The 23387-nt window shown below is 39.6% G+C and overlaps 1 protein-coding gene across 2 annotated transcripts in view; it reads right to left on the bottom strand.

Annotated features, from left to right (window-relative positions):
- Window positions 1-22897, bottom strand: part of bcl9 (BCL9 transcription coactivator) — a 48431-nt gene extending 25534 nt beyond the window's left edge. Inside the window, exons 1-2 of one of the 2 annotated variants that reach the window (XM_077616677.1) lie at window positions 22544-22897; window positions 11861-12039 (exon numbers count right to left, since the gene is read on the bottom strand). The gene's annotated coding sequence lies outside the window, so the exon portion shown is untranslated. Of the gene's footprint in view, window positions 1-11860; window positions 12040-22015; window positions 22505-22543 lie in introns of those variants that run through there. The other variant, XM_077616678.1, reaches the window with a different exon arrangement.
- Window positions 22898-23387: the final 490 nt, after the last annotated feature.

Here is a 23387-nt window from a genome sequence, read left to right as displayed (position 1 = left end):
TGTATGGAACAGAATTAAATGAACTGTAACCCAACTCCACAGGACGTTTAGCATTTTTGGTCGATATGCTACATGCATTAGTTTTTCTTAAAATACTGTTATGAAAATAAACTTTATTTTTGTATGGCCTCAATTGCATAATATCTTATTGTAAACAAAAAAAACCCTGTTCATTTAATTATATTTTTCTCATTTTGCAAATAGGAAAAGAAAATCAAAGAATGTCTACAAAGAGGCTCAAAATTGTTAAGACATCTCGAAATAACGAATCAATGACCAAAGTATGATGATCGATTAACCCTACCCGATTCATGCGCGAACTGTTTTGAGCAGACTACAGAATTTTCCCTCATTTTTTGGTGTTTTCCTTATTGCACCGTTTATCCAAACAGTGTAAATTGGCCACATAAGGCTTCTCTGTTCTTGGGCTGGCGTTGCCTCCTAACGCTCACGTGCCTTTGCGATACGTGTGCGATGTGGACGTAAATCACTTGGCTTGTAGTAGACTGTTGAGAGATTAGCGCTCGCTGCTGCTGTAGCAGGAGTCGTGTTTTTCTTTCTGCTCATTCCCAGTGACAACCCCCACCCGCAAGCCACTAAAGCCTTCCTCGGACGCGCAAAAAGGTCCACCTCCTTCCCCAGGAGAACCCCGCAGCCAGTTACAACGTGAAGCCTTTGGAAGAGCTCCGAAATATTTGGGGGATGACAAAGTCCTTTAGCCGAGCTGCCTTGCATTCTCATGCAATCTCCGGCGCAAAGACCTTACACCTTAACTCTTTCAGGGCCATTGACGATAACAGGCGTCCAATCACGTGGTTTTTTTCCTCCCTCATCCTTCTGGTGTGAATTTAAACATGCTTCTCACTAGTAGACGTGAATTTTGTCAGGGCAATCTCCCTACCCCCTTCGAACGGGGTTGGTCCCACACTCGAACCGAATTCCCCCCCACTCCCGCTAGAAGGATGTCTCCCGGTGGCTCAAAGCATTGTGGGAAATCCCACTGGCCAATCCCTCTCGGGACGCTGCAGACCTCTTGGAAGCATGAAGCAAGCGTTTACATTTCAGGCACTGCTATTTTTAAATCATTTGCAAGAACTTTTTGATATGGATCAAAAAGGAGCCTCGTAGTGGGCATTGGCAGTCAAGGTGGGCAGAGGGAATTCCCATAATTTTTCATTGTTAAAAAAACCCTTTTTCAATTTGATTTAATTATTAATTCATCTTCTGTGTCGCTTATCCTCAGGTGTGTCACAAACAAACAACAAAAAATAGGGGGAAAACATATATGTATTTTTTGTTTGTTTCATATTTTTAAAGCTAAGAGAAAATAGTCTTATATTTAATTGCTTAGAGGCAATGTGAAATTAAAAATTGTATTTTAAAAAAAGCCTCTTAATGTTATTCTATTCACTTTGATATGCTCTTATTTTATTTTTTGTTTCCTTTTTAAGTCACCTTATTTTGATTGTATTATATAATTTTCATATAAATGTATTTTTTTGTTTTGTTTCATATTTTTAAAGCTAAGAGAAAATAGTCTATTATATTTAATTGATTTGAGGCAGTGTGGAATTAAAAATGGTATTTTTAAAAAAGCCTCAATGTTATTCTATTCACTTTGATATGCTCTTATTTTATTTTTTTGTTTCTTTTTAAAACACCTTATTTTGATTTATTATATTATTTTCAATTTTATAAAAAATGATTTAAAAAGAATTTAAGTTAAAAAATCTGGAGTAAAATAATGGTAAATAATACAATTATATTAAGTTTAAGAACTATAAATAATAGAAAAATCCCCTTAAAATACAGTAAATTAACAGACTTGAGTGCATACACATCTTAGCAACTGGGCGGGAGCACTTGGCAGTAGAAGTCGGAACCTCATGATATGATACGGTTTGTGATACAAGGTCTCATGATAATGATTATCTCACGATATGGGAAAACAACAATTAATCATACACTCACTAGTCAGGAAATCATTCTAAAATGACTAATAACAATAACCAACTAATAACCAGAAAAAGAACAAGCTCATTTCAACCTTCTACTGTGAATTACAGTCTTCCCTCAATTGTCGCGACTTCACTTATCGCAAATTCACCTCTTTGCGATTTTTTTCTGCTATTAGTTATTACATTTATTTTTTAAAGTTCATAAAAATGTGAAAATCCACGCTGAAACTCGTAAGCGGAAGCCACTCTAACTACTAAGACTCAGCACTGAAGAAAAAAGGTAGTTAGTTATAATAGGGGTGACCCTACTTTGCAGTTTTTCGATTATCGCGGCCATGTCTGGTCTACATTAACCGCGATAATCGAGGGATTACTGTATTAGCATTAAGATACCACACGCTAGGCTGGGATAGGCTCCAGCAACCCCCATGACCCTTTTGAGGATAAGCAGTATGTAAGATGAATAATGCCAACAAGGGTGTCTCCATACTGATTGTTTGACTGTTATCAAGAAGTTTGGCCGATACTAATTTAATGCCCATCTTTTTTAGAGCAGATAAAAATAATGCAAAATAATCAAACCATTGTTTTGCAAAAATAGTGAGCTCTTATGGCACCTTCTCAAATATGCCATGTAAAACCATATTACTGAAAACACCACTGGATAGGCTCTGATCTTGTAACCAAATCCCATACTCCAAAAATATATCCACAACTGGCACCAACTCCAAAACTGAATATTGGCTCATCACATCAGCTTTTCTGTCTTAATGATTTGATTTGGTGATTCTTAATGATCCCATTTACTTTGATTTGCTTTGTACTTTGTGCTTTTGCTTTGTTGTTCTGTCTAAGCACCCTCTTGCTACTGTCACAATGAAATTTCCCGAATACGGGATGAATAAAGTTATCCAATCCAATCCTTAATGCTAGCATTTTAATGCACAGTATGTACAATTTTACAGTTTACCTCATTTGGAGTATAATAAAGTGATTTAAAACCATCAATATTTTAATGTTTACGATCTTCCAAACTAGACAATTTTCATCAGCACCATGGTTTACACTTAAAAATATAACCGCAGACAAACCTAAACATTTTTCGATCTGTCATCCCATAATCCCAGTCCTAATATCAACAGTTTGACACTGATAGAAAATAAATCTGCTGCACCGTGCTGTTTGCTGCCCCTTGCCACTCCATCCGTTCATATTTTTCATTATTTATCAGAGAAGTGTCATGAGAATAAGAAACCCAACTAATGTAGTTATGCAGCCCAAGCGCTAACCCTTCTACCATTCCCCCCCTTCATAAAAGGCAGCACTCTCAAGAGCCAGACTGTGTCCCTGAATTACCCTAGTTTGCACGAGTGTGTCATTCCGGAGGAATTTTAAACACACTGGCTAAGACCTGCCCAATTAAATATACAGGCACAGATAAATATATGCGTGCTTATACACATACCGCGACAGCCACCAGTCACTACTTATTTGTCCTAATAACATCGGGAAAATGCACCATAGATTAGGCTCATCCAAAGTGTGGTCTTTTTTCCCTCTTCTTGCCACGTGCTAAATGTGCGGGCGGCAAAGTTGGTTTGGTATCAATTTAGCATCCGTCAATCATTAAAAAAGTCTGTTGGACTTTTTGGTTATTTGACATGATACACATACATGTTAAGACATTTAATGATAACTTTAGACTAAAAAGTACAATGTGGGCAGAGTACATGGGCATACTTTGATCTACTTGAATGGTAACTTTTTCCAAATTTCCACTGGAAAAGATGGATATACAGTCATACCTCTACTTACGAATGCCTCTAGGTACAAAAGTTTCAGGTTACGATTTTTTTTTATATGCAAATGAGTGACTCGAGATACAAAAATATCTCATCTCATCTCATTTTCTGAACCGCTTTATCCTCATTAGGGTCGCCGGGGGTTGTGGAGCCAAACCCAGCCATCTCCGGGCCAGAGGCAGGGAACACCATGAATTGGTAGCCAGACAATCGCAAGCCACAAGGAGACGGACAACCATGCACACTCGCACCCATACCTAGGGGCAATTTAGAGTGTCCAATCAGCCTACCATGCATGTTTTTGGAATGTGGGAGGAAACCGGAGTACCCGGAGGAAACCCACACAGGCCCAGGGAGAACATGCAAACTCCCCACAGATGGACATGACCCCAATTTGAACCCAGGACCCCAGAGCTATGAGGCCGATGCGCCAACCACTCGCGCCACCCCGAAAAAGATCAAAGTTATGAAATCCCCCCAAAAGTAATTGCATTTCCTTATCCATTATTTTATTTTGAATTCCCATTATTAAATAATTAAAAACTGTACAAATGCAACATGGCACATATTTTCACACACACATTGGGCACAAGTAAAAGTCTAGAATATACTACAAAGTGGACGGCTTTCGGCCCTGGCTATCTGGCGGACAAACAAGGGTATTACATCTATAACGGGCACGGAGGGAGATATTTCAGTGGCGCAGGGCACATTTTCACATGCTTTATTTATTTTAAGACATTAATAAATCGATTCCTTATAATTTTCTCTGATTTTTGTGTTTCCTCACATTTTTCTTACAAAATTGGGACACTTTGACCAATTTTAAATGGTTTAGTTGGTAGTTGTGTGAGTACCGTGGAACGAATTAGAGAATTTACATATAAAGTACACCTCCACTTACAACATTTTAAACTTATGAAAAAAGTCTTGGAACCAATTAATTTCGCAAGTAGAGGTACCACTGTATCAGTCATTAAAATTGATGGACTTGACCATCTGTTAAATTGAAGGATATGGTAGCTGTCTCTAGCATTGACATTTATTAATACCTTTCATCGGCATTCACATTTATGAATCTTTTTAGCATTGGCAAACATAGCCATCTTTGGCTTTTAAACTATTTTTCTTTTTAAATGTATTGTGATGAATAAAATTTTAGTGGTTAGCACGTCCACCTCACAGTTCTGAGATTGACGGTTCAATCCCAGGTGGGATGACCTTCCTGTGTGAAGTTTGCATGTTCTGCCCGAGTATGGGTGGGTTTTGTCTGGGTACTCCTGTTTCCTCGCACATTCCGAAAAGATTCAAAGTAGGCTGGTTGAACTGTCTAAATTGTCCCTAGGTATGTGTGGGCGAGCATGGTTGTCTGTCTTCTTGTGCTCTGCGGTTGGCTGGCAACCAATTCAGGGTAACCCCCGCTACTGCCGAAAGTTTACTGTGAAAATGAATGAATAATTAGTTATTAAGCCACTAATAACTATATAATTTTTAACTGAGCACCCAAATATACATACAAAAAATGTCTCTAAGCCATTTGGACTGGGATGGGCTGAAAGCGATCGGGGGTGGCTGTATACAAGTAGTAATATTTCTTCATCACAGACATAAAAATAAAAATAGTATTCAGTTGTAGTCTCATAAATAGGGACCATGCACAAATCATCTATTTTCCGAGCCGTTTATCCTAACGAAGGTCACATCATTTATAAGGGATCAATCAGCCTACTGTGCAAGATTTTGGAATGTGGGAGGAAACTGATTTTATCGCAGTCTTTTAGACTGAGGCTTAAGAATTAATAACAAGTGTTTAGATGTGAGCTTTTTGGATTCTTTTCCAAAGCCCCAAAAAGTCTTTAGATGTGAGCCCGGCATTAGTTGCTTACAATTACCATAAGTGACGTAAACACGGAGTAGCCGTCAATCGATACCCGCAAGTGCTTTTAATTAAATTTGCGCTTTCAAAACTCATCACCTGACTGAATGCATCAAGCTAGCGTCAGATCAAACGCTATTGATCCTTAAGTGCCGATTTGACATGTTCCTTATGTGGCGCTTTCATTTTTCATGTGATGACAGAAGTCAACTATGATGCTTTTTGTTGGGTCTTTTCAATGCGAGGATGACGTCCAAGCGGATGAGACGGTCAGCAAAAAAGTGGATGAGTATCAAAATGTGCCTGGGGTAGCAAAGGTTTCCATTGTTTGGACTGCCGTTTCAGGCTTTTTCCAATGAATTATGGTTTTCAAGAGAGCACCACGCCTTGTATTTGGATCATTTATGTCTAAGCGAGGCATGTTTCATCTTGTTTGCTGTTTATTTGTCGTCTCTACACTGAGTCTTGTAAAAAGAGATGTTAAAATTCTGTCTAACTACCTCTTAGCAGAAATGTATACACGTATGTATTACTCACATTTATGTTTTATGTATTAAATAGGCATACGGGTTTGAGATGTCAGGCTAAATTGCCCCTAGGTGTGAGTGTGAGCGTGAATGGTTGTTTTTCTCTTTGTGCCCTGTCTCAGGGTGTCCCCTGCCTCTGGCCCGGAGACAGCTGGGATTGGCTCCAGCACCCCCACGACCCTAATGAGGATAAAGCGGTTCAGAAAATGAGATGAGATGTTCATTTCAATTTGATCATGATTTACTTTCTTGGGCCGCACAAAATGATGTGGCGGGCCAGATTTGGCAGCCAGGCGCCAGTTTGACACCTGTGGTCTAACAGATGATTGGCGACGAGGTTCAGAGACGGGAGTATGTTAATTGGTATCGAGTTCCAGGTGTGTGGGGCAAGGACAGAGAAGGTACTTTGGCTGAATTCACTCTTTTTGAAGGGAACTACACAGTCACCTCTAGAACCAGCCCTTGGGTGATTCTCCAACTACAGTGGTACCTCTACATACGAGCAGCTCTACCTACGAGATGCTCGAGATACGAGGAAAATTTCGAGCAAATAATTAGCTCTAGATACGAGAAAAATTTCGAGATGCGAGAAAGCCAGGTGGCCATGAGAGGCTGTTTATCATTCTAGCGCGTCTTTTTTGTCGCATCTCTTTCGTGTATAACAGATATCTACGAGCACTGAACGATTTCTTCACACGAGTTTCTCCTACACATGGACCAGAAAACGCACAACGCGCATGCGCAGGCAAAAAGAGGGCTTTCTGGGTAATGAAGTATACTCGTGCATACAACACCGATAGCCAATGGCACCCTTTCTCAGAATAAAACTTCATTACCCACAATCAATACGTGGGTAGGCTGAGCTGTTGCATTTCCTGTTTTTCCTTCCTTAGCCTGTTAGCTCCCGCGATCGCTCATTCAAGACTACTTCTCGTTGGCAAGTGGTCGTGCGTTATCCTATTGTGAGGACATTTGTGTGCATCATTTTCAGAATATTTTGAAGGGAATACAACAGCAAACAGCCCATCGATAGCGGACATGAGGGTGGAGGCGTGGCAAACAGCTAACCCAGAGAACGAAGGTAAAAAAAAATTAAAACAAAATTAGAATTCCGTTTTGTGTAAAGTTACATTAAACGCATGTTTGAGTGTCTGTATATATTAATCCAAGTTAATTTAAATTTGTTCTTTCCGTTACGAGTGCGTTATCCTCACAAGTGTCGCGGGTTAAATTACTACTATATTCAACAATACATAGGTTTGTATTGAGTGTTTTTACCATATGTCATGATCTCTCTCAGCCCCTCCTAGTTCAAATAGACATCTATCACCATCAATGGCAACTAATTTTAACATTAAAATGAGTTAGAGGACTGTGAAGGTTGGAGATCCATTTCCTCTGTTTCAGTATTCCAAGTAGTAATATGCCAGCGTTATTGTGTCGTCAATGTTAAAACACTCAATTTTTAAACCAACAGGTTCGGTTGACCGCAATGAGGCCTTCCACAAGAAAACAACTCAGCATAAGTAGACCCTTCCTGTTCAAGGCAGGTGGACAAACATGTCTGTCACTCACACTAGAGAAATAAGTCTAACTGTTCTTGCTACTTTCCTGCAGACCTGGAGAGCACCAAACCCAAAGAGAAACATTTTTTAAGGTAACGCCCATAAATAACAGAACCTCAAAAACACAAATTTGTACTTCATGTTGGAAAATAGGCTTAAGGGACCTTCATAAACATGCTACAAAATGCTGCCATCAGATACGTTTTTACTTATTAATGTAAGCGTTAGCAGCGGCACACTTGGTGGTAAATAAACTCCCCATTGGCTCTCTCAGCCCGAAAATGAGACAACATTTTGTCCCCCCAGAAACCGGAATTTCAACTCCTATGGAAGAATAAAGTGATGGAGTGCAGAATATTTGATTTTAGCCCAGCCGCTAGTTCTCGTGGTAAAATAGCACCTGCCATTTGCTCTACTTGTTATGGATAAGGGGAGCTAGGCTTAAATGAAAGTTTAAACATCGCACAAAAACGCCTTACTCATGCTAAGCCCGGCACCAAAAAGAGTTTTGTGTTCGCCTTTACAGGATTTAATGTAAAGATTTGTAAAAGTGACTTTAATCTTGTAATTTTACAATTTCTTTCTAGAAATATCACGTCAAAAGAAGTTTTGAAGTCACAGATCCTCCGTATCCAAAAGTCTCATCCCATGAAAGCCAAGCAACTTCCGATTCATTTCATGTGAAAATAGTGAGATCTTAAAATTTTAAGATCTAATATTACTACAGAAAAATAAAATGTCAACAATAATATTGCGAGAATATATCTTAATGATAATACAGAATAATAGACGGCATTCTATAAAAAGTACCGGTTTAAAAAAAAAACAAAAAGAAAATTATATATTTTTTAAATAATTAACACGGGGGGATCGTGAAGTAGTGAATTCGCGATAAAAGAGGACGTGATAATCGAGGGATTACTGTAGTTTGTATTTTAGTGCACAATATACCTACATTTGTATTATGTCTGTTTTGCTTTACACGTTTCCTCACTTGGAGTGTAATCAAGCATTTGAACAACATTGAACTTCAAAGTTTACCAAACTAGTCATTTTACATCCAAATCTGTACCACAACACAACCAATCCAAGAATATGGATTGGTTGTGTTTTAGTAGTGGTTTTGCTGGGACCTAAACAAGTATATGCTGGATTTCTTAGCATCTTTTCAAATAAAAATGGCGCAAGTGATTCCAAATATCCTTTTTTTTTCATCCACAAAAATGACCTCAAAATTACCAGCCCTATTGGGACCTATCAGTTCAAGAAATGTTTGGGCACAAAAAGTACCAGGTAATAACCAGTTTCAGCTAAAACCAAAATGATATCTAAATCAAGTAAGGCAGGCTTTTAAAGGGTTTAATTTTACTACACCAGAACAAGAACTGCGAAGTACAGCCACAACAAGATGAAATATAAAATTTGGAAGGATCAAAAGAAACAACAAAACAAGTCCAGAGTATTCAAATCAATATTGAGTACATACAAGCAGATACTTGAAGTGGTATTAATTATCTGTACGAGTTTGAAGGGAGCCCCCAACCCCCACAAAGGATTCCATAGGGAAGTAAGCAAAGCGCCTCGAACGCAGCACAAATCTTTAGAGTTTTAATTAGAAATCCCACCGAGCAAACAAATGCAAAAAGAAACATGAGAGGCCAATGAACACAGGAGAAAATAAATCCTCCGCTGCTTTTCATCAATATCCATTTCCCCAAGCGTCCTTCACCTCTCCGCTGTTTTTAACTTAACATGCACTGGGATTAGATAACATGGAAATAAACTGCAGCATGACCGTTTTTCGTCCCCAGATTGCAACCAAACAATGTTCAGATACCGCTTCTTTCCGGAATAAATATGTCACAACTCAAGGGCTTCCTCGCATCACGACAAAGCTATCGATGTCTTTGCAGATAAATGTCAAAAGAGAGAAAATATGCATGGTGTTTAAGCTGGCGCACAATGGCACCACTTTGTCTAAGAGTGTACGGAAATTCCCAAAAATAAAAGAAAAAAGTAATATTATGGTTTATCTCATTAGCTCCACTGACGGTATTCCATTTGGACTAGGATCTCGTTGGATCCAATCAGTTAATTTCTCAAACAACAAATGATTATCGGTAAAAAATTTATACATTTAGGATTAAAAAAACAAGAAAATGAAAATGTCCTTCAATACTTATTTTCTTATTAAAAAAAAAAAAAACTCTTTTCTATTATCAAAAAAATACTTTTATATTTTTTTTAAATATATAGAAAAATTGTAAATGTGATCATTTTAACTTAAAATTTTTAAGCTGATTTTTTACATTCATTAGGAACAATTAATAGAACAAAAAAGCAAAAAAAATACATTTACATTTTACAAAGTTTAAATAGAAAAATAAATATATATATTTTTCTGTTTATCTTGGACAAAAATCTGAAAACTCAAAAAATGTAAGCTGAAATAAACTTTTTCATTTTGGCATTTTATTCATAAAAAGAAAGGAGTAATCAGATGTCAATACTTTTACTTATTTTTTTAGACTGCAGCAATTTTACGTGGATTTTATTCTAGCAAATAAATGAAGTTGACGCACATGCGTTACTTTTACAGGTCAAATTAAATGATAGGGCAGGCTGGATTCGGCCACCAAATGTAAACAATTCACCTGACAGCTCAGGCTTAGCACCACAGAAAAGTAGTAGTTATGACACAATCCAAACAGCTGGCAATTACAGAGATAAGAATTCAATAAAATGAACTGTCTTTATTTGGCAGTATTAGCGTATTTTCACGACTATAAGGCGCACTTAAGTCCTAAATTTTCTCCAAAATAGACAGGGTGCCTTATAATCCAGTGTGCTTTATATATGGATCAATACTAAAATTGTCCTCACGATAAAATAAAATAAATCAGTCGATAGGGTACACCATCCTCTACAGCTCTCACAACTACGGCAAGCAGCCCCCGACTTTACTATTTTCCCCGTAGAAAAAGTACTGCGCAGTGACTGCTGGGATATGTAGTAGTTCTTTTGTCAATACACCCAATAGATTGTGGCCTGGACATCGACATCAACACAGCATTACAAAGCATGGAAGACAGCGTTGGAATAGTTACGCTAGCTACTATTTGCGAATGGATTGTGGCCTGCCCATCGACATCAACACAACTTTACGAAGCATGGAAGGCAGCGTTGGAATAGTTACGCTAGCTACTAGCTAGCTAATATTTGCGAATGGATTGTGGCCGCCTGGACGAACGTATGAAACTCAGCGTTTTCGATGACTCATTTGGTCAATTGTTCAATTCGGACACAGAAAATGAGGACTTTTATGGATTTGTGGGTGATGATGACGTGAGTACATTGTAAAATGGCTAAATAAAGTACAACCGAACTCAGTTTTGCTTCCGTTGCCTTTTTAAAAACGTGTTTTTAGCGTGTGGGTGTAGCGTGTATGTTTAAGCTGGTGTATGTTTTGCCATGCCTGGCTGCGTCTTTAAAAACGGTGCGTCCTTTGTGTGTGTCAAATACAGAAATAGCACTCGTTACTGACACTGCGGCTTAAAATATGATGCACCATACAGTCGTGAAAATATGGTATAACAATATACAAGCTTTTGAACTTATTTCCAGTGATCACAAAATAGAAAACTTTATTCATCGCAAAAATCTCAAGGTCCACCACCATCTGAAAATCTTAATTAAAATTCTGCCACCGATATTTACAATATAAAGTAATTCTCAAAATATATCACAGAAATCAAAGCACAAAAAAGTCAAATTTTTCACACTGACCTTACATGTCCAAAAGTTCCCATTTGTGATGTAAAAAACATATATAATGTACAGATTTTATTTTCCTAATTTTATGATTTATTCTCCCAAGATTACTTCAATCTCTTAATATTATGTGAAAAGCAGTTTTGTGGTCACATAGACTTCACATAGCCAAAGTTTTATGCCTGTTTCAATCTCGTAATATCACAATTTTTCTGTGCAGCGGCACAACTTTTTGACCTTCTGTACAATTCCCAATCTCCTTTTAAAACACTACTAAAGGCATGCAACTTCAGTTCAAATGATTTAGACGTCTATTGCCATCAAGGGTTGGCAGTGAATGCCAAAAATGAGTGTGGCTTACCTCAGAAGCCCCCCCTGCCCTTTGTGCAGGGCCTCATATGGAGGGCCAGGCCTCAGGTCCCCTGGGCAGCGATGGCAGTCAGCCCCCTCCCCCCTTGGAGGCTGCACGCGTGCGGGTGTGTCTACGCTCGCAATACGCCGGCCCGCTCACGACACCCTACAGCCACAAGTCATTCACACCTGCGACACACAGGGAGAGAGAAAACTTTGCTTTTTCAGGGCACTAACAAGCACAGCGAGGAAAAGAAATGCTGCTGATTGGACAACATACGATACAAGCTAGTGCTCTAGCATTTGGTGAAACATTATACAACAGTTATGAAAGGTTTTCACACACACATACACACTTTGTGAATTGACATTACAATATCCTGCAACAAAGCTAAAATACATCAAATTGTGCTGCAACCTAAAACTATACAGATTAAACAGATGCAGTTCAATACAGTAATACCTTGACATACGAGCAATTTGAGATACGAGTAAAATTTCGGGAAAATATTTATCTTGAGATACGAGACAAATTTTGATATACGAGCGTTGCATTTTTTTCAGTATTTTTTTTCCCGTTAGTCAGTGTGAATGGCGGAGCGATCGCTAATACGAGAGGAGTATATACTACTTATTGTTGGCAAATGGTCGTGCGTTATCCTATTGTGAGGACATTTGTGTGTATCATTTTGGCAATATTTTGAAGGGTAGACAAAGCAAACAACCGTTGATAGGTTGCATCTGAAAGTCAGGGTGAAGGCAGGGCAAATAGAGGCAACCCGGGAGAAGAAAGGTATAAAAATGTAAAACAAAATTAGAAGTAAGTTTAGTGTAAGGTTAGATTAAACTTATTTTTGAGTGTGTCTGCATCATAATCCAAGTTCATTCAAATTTGTTTAGGTTATGTTACGAGCGCGTTGCTTTGCAAAAAGTCCCCCCTTCTCTCTCCCCTCCGCGAAATCCGTCTAATTTTAGTACTATTAAACACCTTTTAGTGCTATTAAACCACTAGTTATTTGTTACTTTGTTAATAGATGGCGAATTAGAACCAATAAAAATGTTTTTCCCAATGCAATATCCTGTTTTTGGTGTTTTTTTAGAGGGTTGAAACGAATTAATTTGTTTTTAGTTCATTTCTATGGGAAACGTTGATTTGAGTTACGAGTAAATCGACATACAAGCTCAGTCCTGGAACGAATTAAGCTCGTATCTCGAGGTACCACTGTAGAATACAGATTTTTGCTCAAATCTCCAGATATCTAATTATCTACCAATACTTATGGTTTTTACTTTCAAGACTTAATAAACTATATTGGTATTGGAATTTAGAACATATCGTGTTGTCTGTATCCTCTGTGATTATTCACTCATTTTCAACACCACCAATCCTTGTCAGAGTCACGGGGTGTTGGAGCTTATCCCAGCTGACCTTGGGCAAAAGGCAGATTGTTGGCTAGCCAGTCGTAGGGCACAGACATTAACAGACAACCATTCACACTTACAGTCACACCCCCAATGTTGCCCGCACCGAAGTCAGTCAAATGAAGCACTACAGCATTTTATGCGTTGCTATTTGAAATTCTCCTACATGCTTTACTCTCAAACAACTTGCAGGATGTTGAAATGTCAAGAGAAAGTTTGATATTACTTTGGCGATATTTTTCGCTGCAACAATCTCCGGATAACGCCAGCCAGATGAAAATAAAATCCCACTGACTAATGCTATTATTTTTAAATTGGTCCACAACTCCAGTCATCCTGCTACTTCCTTTTTGCCACCACAATCTCGTGCAATCTCATGGTGTTTAAAAAAGACAAAACTATAACCCCAGCGCTTAAATATTGTCTACAATTTTTTTTAAATAGCTTTCAATTATGGCGGCCGGGTAGGTGAGTGGTTGGCGCATTGGCCTCACAGTTCGGGGGTCAAGGGTTCGATCCCACAACGGTCCTCACTTTGTGGAGTTTGCATGTTCTCCCCCAGCTTGCGTGGGTTTTCTCCAGGTACTCCGGTTTCCTCCCACATTCCAAAAACATGCATAGTAGACTGATTGGACACTCTAAATTGCCCCTAGGATTGTGCCCTGCGATTGGCTGGCCACCAATTCAGGGATGTCCCCCTCCAACAACCCCCGCGATCCTTGTGAGGATAAGCGGTTGAGAAAATGAATGAATTAATGGTTGTCAATTCATTTTATGATCTTGCGTGACTACTGTGGACAAAGTTGATTTCATTTGTTTGTGTTGTCATCCCAGTAACCATGTAGCGGGCTGCACTGGCTTCTAGATAAGGTTATGTTTTAAAATGTTATATTACATTAGTGCCTGATTTGATTTGATACTTTTGTAGGAGTGAATGTTAAAAAATAAGATGCGCGAGATGCATCAGCCATGTGATGTTTATTTCCTCACTCTTGATAATGCTTGTATAATCTTAAAAACAAAACAATTTAGTAACCCCAAAACATAACCCCATTCATCAATTTTCTGCACTGCTTATCCTCACAAGGGTCACAAGGTTAGACTGTTCAACCTACCTTTTATGCATGTTTTTGGGGTGTGGAAAGAAACCGGGGTATCCGGAAAAAAACCCATGCAAACCCGGGGAGAATTTATAAACTTCACACAGGAAGGTCCAAACCCTCAATCTCAGAACTGTGAGGTTACCCACTCTAACAAAAAGAATTGGGCAAATGCATAAGCACAAGAAAATAAATATAATTATAAAAATACACATAGCTTCATTAAAAACACAATTACAATTGTGGTAATTCGGAATTAAAAATATAAAAACCATTAAAAAAATAAATGGGACGGGCCGGCGCATTAAGTGGTTAGCGCATCGGCCTCACAGCTCTGGGATCCTGGGTTCAAATCCAGGTCGGTCCACCTGTGTGGAGTTTGCATGTTCTCCCTGGGCATGTGCGGGTTTTCTCCGGGTACTCCGGTTTCCTCCCACTTTCCAAAGACAAGCATGATAGGCTGATTGGACACTCTAAATTGCCCCAAGGTATGAGCGTGAGCGTGAATGGTTGTTTGTCTCCTTATCCCCTGCGATTGGCTGGCCGCCGATTCAGGATGTCACCCGCCGGAGTCAGCTGGGATAGGCTCCAGCACCCCCCACAACCCTAATGAGGATAAAGCGATTCAAAAAAAGAAAATGAATAAAAAGTAAATTAAAAAATAGAAAATTATTTAAAATGTCAAATTTCAGACATTGAATTGAAGTAAAACCAAGATTTAAAAAAAATATATACTAATAAGGAATAAAAAACAATTTCATATGCATTTTTTTAAATACAGAATTAAATACCAATTTTCACGCTTATAGGGCTCACCAGTTTAAAGGGCAATGTCTCAGTTGCAGGTTCAATTTCTGTATTTTGCCAATACAAAGGTGCTTTGGCTCAATGGGCGCTACAGTACTGTACTGCTAGCATGAAACACATGCTAGCACTACCATAATGTTGCACATGTTTTAAAAAAGGCTGCAAAAGTGAGTTGGATTGTTCTTATAGACGTAATGTGTACTCACGTCACAGCATTAAAACAGACAAATCCGTCTGTCTGAGTTGTCGCCGTGGCTTTCGGAAAAGTGACGCCAACCGGCTTAAGTGAAAGCTCGGCCGGCTCACCGACACTTTAGCCCAGTCATCCACACGCCATTCACAAATCATCGCATAACTTGCTCAACGCTGCCTTTCAGTCTTTGTATAATTATATTTGCCATCGGACATTTATCGCTCCCAAGCCGCTCGCCTTACTTCCGCGGAAACTCAGCGTTGTCTTTTTTAATTGGCGAAGCTGATTTTCCAGCTCCCTGCACTTGCAAACCGAGGACTCATTTTTATCGAGGCGCACGATGCCGCTCGATAGCCACGTTCCTCCGCAAAGTAGAGATTTCCCAGTTTGAACACTGCAGGTGCTATTGGCGGGGGTCAAATCAATATGGTTTTGCAAAATGCATAGCCAAATATGTTCATAATCACACATCAATCCTTTTCTTCTCCATAGAAGTAGCGTATTGGCAAGAAATGTACCCTGGCAGTCAAGCGCCAAGGGTCATATAGTGACATCTACAAAATGTTGAATTTAGTCCATACACAAGGCGCACCGACGGATTGGGCGCCCTGTCCATTTTAGAGAAAGTTTTAGACTTTTATGTGCGTCTTGCCCCTTTTAGAATTGTTTTTTAGACTTTTATTTGCGCCCTGTCCATTTTAGAGAAATCTTTGCTTTTATGTGCCCCCTATAGGGGTGAAAATACGGTAATTTGAGGAAAATATACATTCCCCATTTACTTATTTTTTTTAAATTAAAATAGTTTAATTACTATAATACAATTATTTTTTTAAACATTATGATTTTTGTTTTAAGGATTTTAAATGTATATTGAATTTAATTTTCTACATTTTTTAATCATCTGTATTATTTTTTTATGTCCATGTGTATTCATCCAATACTTTATGCACATGCTTCTTAAATTGAATGAAAACTGATTATTCTCCCTCGTTCTTTGTTTTCAAATAAAACTGTAAAAAAAATCTTTTTTTTTCTTTGGAAAATGTATTTATTTATTTAAATTTTAAAACATATTTGTCAAAAGGGGAGGTTGAAAAATCATTAAATATTCTCTGATTTCTGGAGCCATTGATCTTTCATCAAGAACGACAAAATTTTAATTTCAATGTTATTTTAGCGAGAAACATGAAGTCGAATGCAGATGGTATGAAAAATGTGTTGTGGGACAAATCTGGACCACAGGCCCTCTGTTTGCAATTCATTTACCAATATATTAACTCTTTGGCTGCCATTGGCAGGGACAGACAAAATGTATGGGGATGTCAATGAGTTTGTTACTAGTAGACTTCCAATCAAAAGTAGTCGTTTCACTTTTTATACAATTTGACAGCTGATCGATGTTGTCGTTTTCACTAGCCAACAGACAAAAACAATGTAATAAACCGGTCCAAATTTAACCACTGAAAAGCAGTCGTCATTGTGCTCAGCACACTTGGGAGCTGATTGTTTTCAGCAAATTTGTAGTGATAGAGATAAATATTGAGACATGGGAAGTTCTCTCATTGAGATTTTTTCTTTCCAAAGTCGACCAAAATGGGAAATGGACCAGCAACGAGCGACAGCATTTGACGGGTGGCTATAATGAAAAGAAGACAACGACGAATTGGAAGACGAGAAAAATAACCTGTGTGCATCGCATAAATGATGCAAGCAGACAGCGGTGTTGCTTAGCAATTGAGGGGGCCCTCAGTCCTCAAATAAGAAAGTGTGCCTTGTGTGATTGGAAACAGCTTGGACAGCGCATACACGGCGTCCATTAAATGCTTTCTTTAGAGGCACAAAACGGCCACCAAGATAGGATTTGAGACATCTCATCGCAATTTAAAGTACCGCTACTGCCCACAACAATCTCATAAAGCCATTGGTTATGCTCATTAGCAAAGCATACGTTGGAATTTAATCCTGTGATATTCGGCGTATAGCATATGAAGAGTGTTGGCATTTTTAGCGTTGGTGCTCATGCTTGATATTATCTATTTTAAAATATTAAGAGTTTAAAAAAAAAATTTCAACTAAACCATTCAGATTGTTGTATTTTTGCTTCATTTTCTTAATAGAAAAAAAATCACAGGTGGGACTTATTTAACTCCTTTGCTGCAGTTTAAAGCAACAGAGGTCAACATGATTTTATTAGTCAATGGCTGGCATTGAATGATCATGTTTAAGCACCAATTACAGCGAGAAATGTCCGATCCATAAGGACTGGGAGGAGCTAAAAGCGATTGTTTAAATCGTTGCTAGCCGGCCCAATTCAAATAGATTGGACATCTAGCGACATTAAATGCAGCTAATGAGTTATTTTTATATAAATGCTAAAGCTGATCGGGGCAATAGGAAAAAACAAGTATAAGAATTAAGTGAACTTTTGCATTGAGTACCTGGAAGCGTGCTTATACTATAAGAACTTGGTGAGACCTGTCATGTTATATGTTAAGATTTAATTTTATTGCTTAATTAGTTTAACAACGAAATAGGTAAGACTTAAAAAAAAAAACATTGCTATACAGAAAACAACATATTTTCCCCTTTCAGGTTGCCAGATAAGAAACAAAGAAATTCAATCGTTTGTATAAGAGAAATGGTTAATACGTGTTGTATACACAACAATGGTTAACACGTGTTGTGTAAGAAATTGCTAAAAAAAACACTGCCAATACAAGCCTCTGTTTTTCTCCGTCTGACCAAGCGATGAGCAGAATGGATTGTGCACTGAAGTAGACCAGCCGATAAGTATTCTATTAGGAAAAAGTCTATGAGTTTTGACTGTTTTCCATTGTGTCATATAATCGTGCTAGAGTTCTTGGCTTTGCTTATGTCATCGGTTTCAACTGTGCAGAGGCAAAAAGCTAAAATAAAAATAAAAAATGCTAAATTTCAATAGTTATGGATCCGTGGATCTTGATAATAGATTTTTGAAAACTCTGACAAGATTCAATAACGTAATTAGTCTTTAAAAAATAGTGAAAGTGGGACTTTAAATGAGTTTATGCAAGTCTTAACAACATGGTGTCAAATTGCACTAAGGTTAAGTTGGTGTACAAATCATTTTAGCAAGTTAGCTCTTTTGTGTTAACGGGAATTTTAAAAAAAGAGAGACTTATTGCACAGCAACGCGCTCGTAACATAAAATAAACACATCTAAATGAACTTGGATTACGATGCAGACACTCAAAAATAAGTTTAATCTAACCATACACTAAACTTAACTCTAATTTTGTTTTAAATTTTTAGACCTTTCTTCTCTGGGGGTTGGCTCTTTGGCCCCGCCGCCACCCTGACCTTCAGATGCAACCTATCGAGGGTTGTTTGCTTTTGTCTTCCCTTCAAAATATTCCAAAAATGATGCACTCAAATGTCCTCACAATAGGATAACGCACGACCACTTGCTGACTTGCCCGGGAAGTGGTACTCCTCTCGTATTAGCGAACAAGCTCCGCCATTCGCACTGACTAATGGGGAAAAAAACACTGAAAAAATGCAACGCTCCACCTAGTGCTTGTAGAGACATTACACGAGGGAGTTGCGACCAGAAAGACAGTGTCCATGATGTTCTAATGAGCAGCCTCTCGTGTCCGCTGTATGCTTGTATATCAAAATTGGTCTTGTATCTCAAGATAAATATTTGCTCAAAATTTTACTCGTATCTCAAATTGCTCGTATGCCAGGGCAATCGTATGTTGAGGTATTACTGTACAGTACTTTTCTCAAAATACACATCAGCGCGCTGCCAAATAATATTTCATTAGTTAATGCTTTGACAGGATCCACAGGGAATTTAATTCCTCCATTCATTTTTATTTAAATTACCGACCAACATGCATAAAACACAATTTTTGCCCTGGTCAATGGACCTTGTAGATGCTACACAACATTAGCATAAACGCACAAATTTCTTTCATATTCCTATTGCCAATTTAACATACAGCAAAGAAATATAGGAAAACTCGAAATTACATTATTTTTGAGAAGTCGGGCAACTTTGACAATCTTTCTTCAATATTTTGGCTCTTTGTGTCTACATTCTTCGAAACGCATCTCCAAAACACATTCTGAATTTGACATGACTCACTTGAAATAAGGAACAAAATATTTAGCTCTATTGGTACACAATGTTGTTAATTCTAACTATGAATGTGGTAGCAACCTTAGCCTACCTGGCTGTGGCAACCTGGACAAAGACAAAGACCTGCCTTCTGATTGGCTAACGGTGGCGGGCAGGACACCCTTTGTAAACACAGAATCAACGCAATAACTTTTCAGGTCACAAATTGTCTATTAAAATGGGAAAATCTTAAGCTTAACTATGTAGAATCGTATTAGAAGTATTTCCATATCAGGGCCATTTAACAAATACCTGAAAGCAAATATTCCATAATGCCGCTTTAACTTCATGGCCATTACAGATTAGTAGTATATTTGCAAATAAAGATGAAATACATGAAAATCAATATGTGGTAATGATTTTTCAGTGAACAGTTTGGTTTGTCAAATGTTACAAAAAAAGGAAACATGTTGGTCATCGTTTCTTATTTTGGGTAAACACAAAGTCTGCTTTTAGGTAACAGAAATCGAAAAAGGATGTAGTTGGAGCATGTGGACAATTTTAAGTTGAACAATGGCTCTAGCTAATTCATATCAAAATAGTTGCATGTTAATTTATTAGTTTTAGAAACTTTGACTGGGGATGATATTGCCTAAAGATTGTTTATTCAACCAAAGAGAATTTTTGAAAACGGGTTTCGGCATTTCCTGTACATGATCATTCTGCGACAACAGCACAAACACGTTCCGCATGAAAAATTTGCAATTTTGAGTAAATGAACAAAAGAAATTTCTCGAAACCCGATATAGATACTCCTAAAATACCTGAACCTTTTATGATACAAAACAAATAAAAATCCCCAAATTAAATGTTTTCATCAACTCTTGAGTGCCTTTAATAATACCAACCAATGTAGCATTCAATCATCTGCTGTCACTTTTAAGGTGTTGGTCACGAAGACATCCATTGTCAGTGGCAGCCAATAAATTACCAAGAAAAATGCAAAAAAAAAATACCCTCCATTATGGTCAAAAGCAGTGCTATATCAAATTTACCCCATGAGATACAAACACCCTGGTGACACGTGGTAGTGCAAAAACAATACCGGAGTGTGGATAACTTTGCAATCAAATATTATACCTGGATACAAGATTTTAGCATCGATACTTTTCACAACCCTAGCATGTAGCCATAAAAAATGACTTTGAAATATTTGCCATTCAAACAGTCATAATACACATTCTCATCCTCATTTTCTGAATCGCTTTATCCTCACTAGGGTCACGGGGGGTGCCGGAGCGTATCCCAGCTGACTTCGTGCTCGAGGCGGGGGACACCCTGAATTGGTGGCCAGCCAATAGCAGCGCACAAGGAGACAAGCGACCATTCACGACGAAACTCATACCAAGGGGCAATTAGAGTGTCCAATCAGCCATGTCTTTGGAGTGTGAAAACCGGAGTACCCGGAGAAAACCCACGGAGGCCCGGGGAGAGCATCCAAACTCCACACAGGTGGACGTCACATGGATTTAAACCCAGGTCTCCCAGAGCTGTGAGGCTGACATGCTAACCACTTAAGCTTTCTCTCTTTACGTTTTAAAGGGAAGCAAATTCCAAATGTTCATGTTGTGGCTAGTGTTCAGGAAGCTAAAAAGCTTTAGCAATTCTGTCTGTGGGTGACACTTGAACACGATTCTTGCCAAGAGCGTCACCAAACTACAATTGGGTGTCAAAACAATGTTAATAAATGAACAACAACTGAATTTGGAACGGATTTCTTCCGTGGAACGCAGAAAAAGTATGCTAACACTAGAAGAACCTGTGGCTCTGGTCCAGTAGAGACAAAGCTCCCACTTTGGCGTGTTTCAAGTGTGTGTGTAAGACAGCACAAAGCCGCATAAAGTTCTTCACAAACGGCCTCCAAAAATACACACACACGGCTACAAACCCCAAACTATAAATAAACTTAAAGCACACATCGGCTACGCATCAGTCGAGAGTCCTGCCTCGCCTCCCCCCCATTGAATCTCAGCGCCCCACTTGGGCAACTCCTGGTAGCTACAAAAAGGAAAAGTCAAACCAATGGCGCTTGAAAAACTTCTTCCCCCTGTTTTTCCCCTAAAAAAATGAAGTTGTTCCTGTTTCGCCACAGAGCCCGAGCTGCTGCTGCTGCGGTGGGGGGTGAAGTAGCTTCGGGGGGGCAGGGAGGACTTGAGCATTCATGGAGCCTCTCGGCCAGCGCAAACAAAGTCTTCCCAAAGAGGGAGGCCACCGGGCGGCGAGAATCACGACGTCCTGCCGGTCCCTCGAACGCAACGCGAGGGTTGCCTTCACGGTCACACCGTGGCTCCATAAAGAAAAAAGCCTCCCCCCGCGCGAGGGCCCGCGTTGTTCAAGTTATGCTAGCTCCGTTAACAATGTAACAATTAAGATGAGAAGGCTCAAGGCCTTTCTAATCTCTCATCGCCGCCGTGTATAAATCACACGAATCACACCGAAGAGCTGTTTTTTTTCTGAATGAGAAACGAGAAAATACAATACCCCACGTCCGCGGAGCTCCCGTGGAATGCACAATATGCGCGGCGGGCATTGTATCCTTTTTTTTCCATTTTCCCCACCAAGAACGGGCGGTCCTCCAGTGTCGGCGGCTAAAAAAACAGCAATTCTCCGTAGCTTTTGCGCCATGCCGAGACCATCGTGAATAATCCGCTTTTGTCGCGCTGGTTGCTTGCTGGGAATGGGAGGAGGAGGAGGGGAGACGAGCAGAGGAGGAAAGGGGGGAAATGGAGCTTCTGTAACGTGGAAAAGAAGCGCCTCGGTTGTCCTCCGCGGCTGTGGACGCGACGCGGGGGCTTTGCTAGCCAGCAGCCGAAGAGCCTTCGGGTGGGTGGGTGGGTTAGTGTGAGTGGGGAGGGGGTGTCGCTCGGACTCGGACGGACGGATACCGGAGTGAGACGTCCCCGGGAGGAGGACCCCGCGTGTGCCCCGTTGCCAGGAGGCGAGCTCTGCCTTTTACGTTGACTAGCGACACTTTTCCTTTTTCCTATCCGCCCCAAACGTAACACTCACCTGGGACTTCGGATTCCTCATCGCGGCACGCCAAAATCACAACATTTCCACGGCAGCGTCATCAAACACAAACACGTCCCCCTCCGTCGCCGCCTCCCCTCCATTTTCACTCGAGTTTTTCCAGCGGTCCGGTATACTCCATTGCATCCCAGTAAAGATTTTCTGACGTCGCTCTTACGAGCACTCCCGTCAGCAGAGACACCCCTCTCTAATGCGGGGGAATGGTTTGCTCCGAATTCTAAGTAGCAATTCTAGGTCAGGTCTGTGTGCCAGTGAGGCTGCCTGCCTGACTGCTTCAAGTGCTCGCCCGCCGTCGGACAACACAGACGCACCAGTCAACGCCTTCCCGGTGGGAAAAAACCCGACAAATCAGATATCCGAACAATCAGGCAAACGACTCTTTCACATTTGGCCACTTTCTTTCCACTTTTATGGAGTTTGAGGAGCAACAACACATGCTGGGGAGGCGTGAGGACGTCGCCGTCGAAATTACAGGGGCGTCAAACTCAATTTTGTCGCGGGCCACGTTGTAGTTTTGTTTTCATTTCGAGGGCTATGATGTGGGCAAACCCATAGAAATATTGGACTCATTTTACGTAATGTTTGGGCAATTGACTTTTGCGATCTGCACATCCATTCTGGCGTCTGCAATAAATTAAAAATATGTATCCATAATATTTATTTAATGTATTTTGATGATCAATGGGGCGGTCCGGTGGGGCAAGTGGTTAGCGCGTCGGCCTCACAGCTCTGGGGTCCTGGGTTCAAATCCATGTCACACCTGTGTGGAGTTTGCATGTTCTCCCCGGGCCTGCGTGGGTTTCCTCTGGGTACTCCGGTTTCC

The sequence above is a fragment of the Stigmatopora argus genome, chromosome 13 (assembly GCF_051989625.1).
Source record: "Stigmatopora argus isolate UIUO_Sarg chromosome 13, RoL_Sarg_1.0, whole genome shotgun sequence".
In the NCBI taxonomy this organism is placed as follows: domain Eukaryota; kingdom Metazoa; phylum Chordata; class Actinopteri; order Syngnathiformes; family Syngnathidae; genus Stigmatopora; species Stigmatopora argus.
The sequence above is the reverse complement of the archived record's forward strand: the minus strand, read 5'-3'. Positions and strand labels throughout refer to the sequence as shown.